The following is an 8133-nucleotide window of genomic DNA, read 5'->3' on the forward strand; positions in this document are numbered from 1 at the left end:
CAGGATCTGTTAAACCTGCCTTTTATTTGCATTGTTGTGCTTGGGGTGGGGTTATAGGTTGTGTTTGCTGTAACTGGTTTGTAAAGTCACGTTGGTTCACTTTTGTGAGGAAAGCAGCTAACAGATACAAATAATAACACTATATTTTTGTAAGGGGGAAAACCAAACAGCAAGCAGGCGAGCAAGTAAGTGGCTTGGATGGCAGGCAGCCCAGACGAGCTGCTGAGGAGGAACAACATTTAAAGAAAAGTAGATACTCCAGAAAGCAATTGGGAGCACTGCTTTCTGAAGTGTGCCACCCCAGTTGGGCATTTAAAGATCTGCAAGGGAAGGGGGTGGGTGTTTGGGGACAGCTGAGCGGGAGAGGAGTTTGGAGCAAGCCATGGGGTGGGTTTGGACAGGTTTAAAGTAGGGAGAATCCAGGAGGTAGGGGGTCGTTGAGTGAAGTAAGCAACAACAGCAACCCCTACTAATATTAACAGCAAAGGATCCTGTTGTATTAAACAAGACTGCAAAATATTATCAACTAACAGTGCAAGCCTACATGTGCCTAGTTATTCAAGTTTGGTGTGATTTCTCCTATTAAGTCCTACAGAATTGCAGCACTCTTGCCTCTTGCTTTCCCACCCTCAAAAAAAGAAACTCAGGTCAGATTTCAATAGATAATGTATCACACCACAAATAAAATGTGATAAATTGGAATATTGTTGAACTCACCCTATAACCCAAAGCTTGCGAAATCCTATACAAGCTCCTGTCTATTTTCCATTGTAGATGTTTAGATGGAGGGATTTAGATTGGGGAAACCGCAAAACGGAGGATGGGGGAGAAAAAAGAATTAATCCTTTTTTTTTCTTCTCACAGCCACAGGTGCATTAAAAAACTTTGTAAAACCAGGAGTCATCCAATGAGAATTAAAGTCACATGGTTAAGGCAACGAGGGAGCGCCTAACTTGCCCAAGCTTTCAAATTGTAAGGAAGCGTTGCAAGTTTGTTTCTAAAAATATTCTTACAATCATTCAGGGGCTTATTAATTAGAATCATAGAGTTGGAAGGGAATCATCCAGTCCAACCCACTGCCATGCAAGAATCTTTTGCCCAATATGGGGCTTGAACCCACGACCCTAAGGGCATGAACGGGGAACCGGTGGCCCTCCTAATACTGCTGGACTCCAACTCCCATCAGCCCCAGCCAGAATGGCCCAGGAGTGATAGGCGTTGCATCCATTAACACCAGAAGGGTCCTTGTTTTAAGAATTATTCATGGAAACAGAATGAGAACCTCAGGGATTCCATTGATTATAATTTCTTCTTTACCCCTCCCACTTTTTTTTACACATTTTAAAGCACATAGTTTTTTACACATAGTTAAAGCACCTAGAAGGGACGCGGGTGGCGCTGTGGGTTAAACCACAGAGCCTAGGACAGAAGGTCGGCAGTTCAAATCCCCGCGATGGAGTGAGCTCCCATTGCTCGTTCCCTGCTCCTGCCAACCTAGCAGTTCGAAAGCACGTCAAAGTGCAAGTAGATAAATAGGTACCGCTCCGGCGGGAAGGTAAACGGCGTTTCCGTGCGCTGCTCTGGTTCGCCAGAAGCGGCTTAGTCATGCTGGCCACATGACCCAGAAGCTGTACGCCGGCTCCCTCAGCCAATAAAGCAAGATGAGCGCCAGAACCCCAGAGTCAGTCATGACTGGACCTAATGGTCAGGGCTCCCTTTACCTTTTAAAGCACCTAGAACAGACTTCAGGTAGGAGCTGCTTAAACAAACGGACTCTCATGACACAGCTACTGCGCCCATTTTGCAGCTGGGGAACCAAGGCCTGAAGTATTCACTCAGCTGAACAGGGTTTGACCCCTGGGCCTTCCTCACCAATGTGCAAACATGGATGTCACTCAGAGTTTCATTTTAAAAAGAAAAGAAGTAGCAACCCCAGCTCCAAGTCAACCTTTCCAGGAGTTCATGCCCTCTCACCTGGAAGCCCACTGCCTCACTCCATAAAGCATTCGGAAGTGACTACAAGGCTGGCTCATGGCTTGGTGACTACCACATCGAGGGGTGACTTGCACATATGAATGAGGCAAGCCAGGCAGAGCTGCTGCAATATTTCAGCCACGTTTTTTTAAAAAAAAAAATAGGAGTCCATCCCATAGTCACACCCTCCAAGCTGCAAATCGGTCAGGCGATGGTCTGTAGATGAATGAAGTGAACTGCCTCCAAGCTTGTTAGCAGTGAAGGGGAAAGCATTCTGCATCTACTCAGAAACAACAACCCCTCCACATACTTCAAGGTGTGCTCCATCCCTGGTACCAAAGATGCCCAAACACAACTGTCACTCTCCCCCAGCCCCTCCTCTCTTGCCAAGTCCACTCAAAAGCAGTTGTCAACACAGGGCATCCTTAGCTAACAGCTCCCTCCCTGCAAGATGAACAACCAGAGCCAGGCGGCCGTTCGCAGATGGTGTGCCTGTGTGTGCAGAACAGCTTTTCCCAAGATGGAGAAGCTGCATTAATTATTACATTATAATCCTCATTTTTTAAAGTCAACATTCTTCGTCCTCCACTACAATCTGTCATTTTAACCTCACCCTCCAAACCTGGGGAGAGGAGGAAGGGGGGAATATGTCGAATATCCCAAAGCTTGGTCCTCACCGCTGCCCCCTCACGCAAAACGCACCCCACAATAACAAGAGCCCTGCTTTCCCTCCCTTCCACCCAAGGACAACGACCAGCCCTTCGGGGGGGGGGGTGCATGTGTGCATGTTTGGAAGGAGCCAAACGGATAGAATCCGTTGCCAAGGAAGTGCTGGCGCCGCAAACCTTTCGTGGTGGATGCTCAGATATTTTCCAATTTGGGGTGGATCTGCAGATCTCTCCCCATCCCTCCCCCCCCAGCCCCCAACCAGAAGCAGACCCTCCCCACCCCTCTGCATGCCTCCCCCCTCTCTCTCCTTCCACCCTCCAACCCAGAAACTGCATCCCACCCCTCCATCCCCTCCTTTGTTGCTGTCTCAGCAAAGGCAGCCACCCTGAAGAAGGTCTCCCTTTTGAATCCCAGCCTCCCTCCTTCCTCCTGCACTGGGTGGGCTTACCTCCTTTCTTCTGACTGTGCAAGCTTGCTTTTTCCTTTTTTCCGCCCCTTTTTTTTTTGCAGAGGGAAGGATCCGGCCTCGGCGGGGCTGATCTTAGGCCGCCTGCTCCCTCAAACAGAAACAGCTGTAATAATCCTGGTGGCAGCAGCAGCAGCACCAGCAGCCAGCCACTCCCTTCGGATGCAGGCTCGCTGCATCCAAGTCACAAGGAGGAGAAACGGGGCGCGTGGACAAAAGGCGACGCCGGCGAGGACGGGGCGCCTGCTGCTGCTGCTGCTGCTGCTGCTGCGAAGGAGCGTCCGCGCCGCCTCCCTGCATGAGTCTCGGCTCCGCGGGGGAAGCAGCAAGAGGGGGCGGCCCAGCGGGCTCTCGCGGGTCCCCTGCGCGAGATGCGCGCAGAAGCAGAGCTCTCCGCCGCCGCTGCTGCTGCCTTCGCGCCGCTTTGCAGGCGAACAAAAGGGGAAGGAGCCGAGCGGGAGGCGGGAGGGGCGCTCCAGCTGTTTTCACCAAGGCAGGCGCACAAGGTTGGGTCTAGGCGCCGGCGCCGCCGTCTCTGCGTTTCTCGCGGGCCGGCGCTGCGGCGGAACTGAGGCGGGAGGGCGGGAAAAAGGCTCGGCGCGTCGTTTGGAGGGGGTGAAACTCATTTTTGCATTTATTTATTTTTCTTCCAGCGAGCTCTCTTAAAAATATGTTTTGGGGTGTGGGGAATTCAAGCCTGCAGTTGTTTTTTACGACTGGAGAAGATTTAGCTTTGTGTGTTGAAGATGCACCGAAACCGCTTGGGAAAACCAAAGCACTTTAATTTTCCTTTCTGGAAATGTCAGGTAATGCAGAAGAAGAAGAAGAAGAAGAAGAAGAAGAAGAAGAAGAAGAAGAAGAAGAAGAAGAAGAAGAAGAAGAAGAAGTGGTGCAAATACTTACTGATCACCTTTAATTATTTCTATGCACACACATGTGACTTTCCAAGCAAAGCTAAATTATATTAATTTATATCTTTATTCAAAATACCTTTTGAATTCCTAAGTCACGTTGCAACTTTTTAGGACCCCTCATTTTTGGAGGTTGAAAGTGGACGAATTCAACATGCCCTCCACACTGTGGATTTCATTTCATTTATTTTTTAGCAGAGTGCAAAGTAGGGACAGGTTTGGGGAGCAAGACCATAGACTTGGTTTGCTGCTGAGCATTTAAAGGTGAAGTTCTCTCAGGCCTGAAGCTTCAGAAGTCCTGCTGAAAGGCCAGTTGCTGTACCGCTTGGAGAGGGTGTGTCTGCCCGTCTTAAAACCACCCTGCGAGGCAGGTTAGGCAGAGACATAGGTCTCACCCAAATGGCTCAGTGGCTGAGTGGGGATTTGAACCCCTGTCTCGCACCACTCTAACCATTACACCACGCTGGCTCTCTTGGTCTTAAGTAAAGGTAAAGGGACCCCTGACCGTTAGGTCTAGTCGTGATGGACTCTGGGGTTGCGGCGCTCATCTTGCTTTATGGCCGAGGGAGCCAGTGTACAGCTTCCGGGTCATGTGGCCAGCATGACTAAGCTGCTTCTGGCGAACTAGAGCAGCACACAGAAACGCCATTTACCTTCCCGCCAGAGTGGTACCTATTTATCTACTTGCACTTTGACGTGCTTTCGAACTGCTAGGTTGGCAGGAGCAGGGACTGAGCAACGGGAGCTCACCCCGTCGCAGGGATTCGAACCACCAACCTTCTGATCGGCAAGTCCTAGGCTCTGTGGTTTAACCCACAGCACCACCCGCGTCCCTCTCTTGGTCTTAGGTTTAATCTAATCACAACAGCACCAGATTTAGGGTGGTGCGGGCCATTCCCTCACACAGGGTGCCGAGCTGAGGGGGCGCAAAATTGAGAAGATCCATTTGGGGGTGCAAAATGTTGGCCCCGCACAGGGCACCATATTATGAAAGTTTACCAAACTCCAGCCCTGATCACAATGTCGCAAGATTGTGAAGGAATCCCTAACAGCAACCACAGGAAGTCTTAATGGTTGGCGTTTTGTATTATTTTGATTGCATTTTGAATGGACAGCCTATTTGTGTCTGTGCCAAAAAGCATTTTACTGTATCTGAAACAGCCTCTTGCTACAATCAGCAAATGTTTTCTTGCACTGGATTAAAAAAATCAATATCTGAAATATTACAATAAGGTGCAGAGCTACACCCTTTAATTTTGTTTCTAAACTATGATTCCCTTTAAATAAATAGGGGACGCACAGAATTAACCTATAGGGTTGTGGCAGCAAGAATGGGGGACTGCTCAGAAATGGAAAGCCCTGAAACTGCCCCTGGCTTGTGAGTGGATCAAAAAGCTCTGGGAATTAGCTTCAATGTCAAAGCTAACCTACTACATCAGATCAAGAGAACAGATTTGTGGAAATATGGTCCCCGTTTATAATACATTGCCAGAGAAATCATACTCTCCCAAATGTTCAGTATGGTGTTGATGTTTTGAAGAATAGCTGATTCTAATAATTAGAAGTAGGTTGGCTGTAATAAAACACAATGTAATAGGAGTGATGCAGTTATAAAAGTGAAAAACATAGTCGTGAATCCAAATGAGTTAACAACTTCTCATTGGGGATGCGTTCATATGTCAGAAACGCACAGCGCTTCTGATATGTTCATCACCGTTTTTTAGATTAATTCCCATTAATCATTTGTTCATCTCACAGTTGTAAGTGCCTTTCACTGTCACTTTCCAAACAGCAAACTCTCTGTGTGTTTTCTTAAAAGCTGTAGAGCAAGGGTTTGCCGACCTTGGGTCTCCAGCTGTTTTTTGGACTACAACTCCCATCATCCCTAGCTAGCAGGACCGGTGGTCAGAGGTGATGGGAATTGTAGTCTAAAAACAGCTGGAGACCGAAGTTTGGGAAATTCTGCTCCAGAGTGACAGAGTACTTCAGTTCACTTTAAGTGGATAGGGAAACCCAGTGATGTGGGCAGCGTATGATTATTATTATTATTATTATTATTATTATTATTATTATTGCAAAACCGTGTTTGCAGCACTGAAGTGACTTCTCCGGGGCGCAAACCTGGGCAGTGTGTATGGAGGGCCTGGGCTGCCCAGGTGAAAAAACCCTCCCCTCGGCCTCACTGATGTGGTCCAAAGGAAAGCAGAATAATACATTTGGCACCAGCTTGGCTGCAGGAGTTGCCAGAAGGAGGCCACTATTGGCTCAAATCCCACAAAATATGCAAGGAGCCCTGAGGTCATGTCTGTGACCTTACTCCACAACAAGCCATACAACTACCGCCCGGCTTCCCCTGCAAGAAGAATGTAGTGACCTTTAATGTATATTTAAAACAATCATTCAATTTCTTTTGTGAGATGAGTATCTTGCGTCCTTCAACGTCTTCAAAAGGGCACCAGCGCTATCATCTCAGTGATACGCGAGTTTATGTTGCATTTCACAAATGGATCATTTAAAAGGTTCGAAGTTAATCAAGGGTTGGGGGGAATCTTTAAATCAGCAGGCACTCTAAACAGAGTCCTCTCTAAAGACTAGCCAGAGAGGGATGCCTTGTGTCATTTTGAAGCCGAATGAAGTTTATTACAGTGGTACCTCAGGTTACATACGCTTCAGGTTACAGACTCCGCTAACCCAGAAATAGTACCTCGGGTTAAGAACTTCGCTTCAGGATGAGAACAAAAATCGCACGGCGGCGGGAGACCCCATTAGCTAAAGTGATGCTTCAGGTTAAGAACAGTTTCAGGTTAAGAACGAACCTCCGGAACGAATTAAGTACGTAACCAGAGGTTCCACTGTATGACACAAACTGGGCTTTCCCCAACCAGGTGCCCTCCATCAGCACAGAGGAAGTTGCAGAGCTATTTAAACCTCAGTCTGAGTGGGCTGGTTGCTGGATTTACATTCACAGAATTGTAGAGCTGGAAGGGACCCCATGAGTCATCCAGCCGAACCCCATGCAATGCAGGAATTTCAGCTAAAGCACCCATGGCAGATGGCCACACAGCCTCTGCTTAAAAACTTCCAGTGAAGGAAAATGCACCACCTTCCAAGGTAGTCCGTTCCACTCTAAAACAGATCTTACAATCCAAATGTCCTTTCTTGTACAGTAATTTGAATCCACTGTTTCGGGCCCTACCCTCTGCGCCACCAGAAGCCTGCCATATCTAAGTACTGTAAAGGCACTACTTGGAGCTATCCAGGGTGCTATCGCTGCTTTGCCTTTTTGACCTCTGCCCAACCGTCCATATCTGGGCTTGCCCTCCAATATATTGGCCTGTGCATGACCTGATTGTGCTTCTTGGACCTGGAACTGGTATAGTATCTGGTGTCCCTGGACTCTCTGGCTTGTACATTCCCCCAATTTGGTCCCATCTGCACTGTATATCTAAAGTAGTTTTGTACCACTTTAAACAGTCATGGCTCCCCCCAAAGAATCCTGGGGGCTGCCGTTTGTTGCTGGGTGCTGAGAGTTGTTTGAAGGCCCCTATCCCCCCCAACAGAGCTACAATTCCGAGGGGGAAGAGGGATTGCTTGTTAGACCTCTGTGGGGAAAATAAATAGGTCTTTGCCTGACACTGAAAAGACAACACTGTGAGGTAGGCATCACAGTAAATCCCACAGAAAAATATACCCACCTCTGCTATGAAGCAGCCTTCCCCCAAGTCCTCCAGAAGACGCTGGGCTGCAATGTAGTGTGGCGTAGTGGTTAGAGAATTGCGCTAGGACCCGGGAGACCAGAGTTCAAATCCCCACTCAGCCATGAAGCTCACTGGGTGACCTTGGGCCAGCCACCTACCTCACAGGGCTGTTGTGGGAATTAAATGAAGATGGGGAGAACCACTTACTGTATTTATTTTCCCTGACTTGAACTATAAAATGGTGATTTTCCTGAGTCAAAATGAGAGTACCCCTAAACATTTTTTTAGGGGGGGAAAGCACTGGTGGTGGGAATTAAATGAGGATGGGGAGAACCACTTATGTCACCTTGAGCCAGTGTTAGAAATTAGCCAGGCGCCAGGTGCGTTTTGCTACTGGTGCGGGTCAAATTGCGAC

General features: G+C 48.1%; 1 protein-coding gene across 3 annotated transcripts in view; it reads right to left on the reverse strand.

Moving 5' to 3' along the window:
- The window catches only part of CLIP2 (CAP-Gly domain containing linker protein 2), a 70804-nt gene extending 67445 nt beyond the window's left edge, over window positions 1–3359 (reverse strand). For all 3 annotated transcript variants that reach the window (XM_053366983.1, XM_053366981.1, XM_053366984.1), the window contains exon 1: window positions 3092–3359. The gene's annotated coding sequence lies outside the window, so the exon portion shown is untranslated. The remainder of the gene's footprint in view (window positions 1–3091) is intronic.
- Window positions 3360–8133: the final 4774 nt, after the last annotated feature.

The sequence above is a fragment of the Podarcis raffonei genome, chromosome 15 (genome assembly GCF_027172205.1).
Source record: "Podarcis raffonei isolate rPodRaf1 chromosome 15, rPodRaf1.pri, whole genome shotgun sequence".
Lineage (NCBI taxonomy): Eukaryota > Metazoa > Chordata > Lepidosauria > Squamata > Lacertidae > Podarcis > Podarcis raffonei.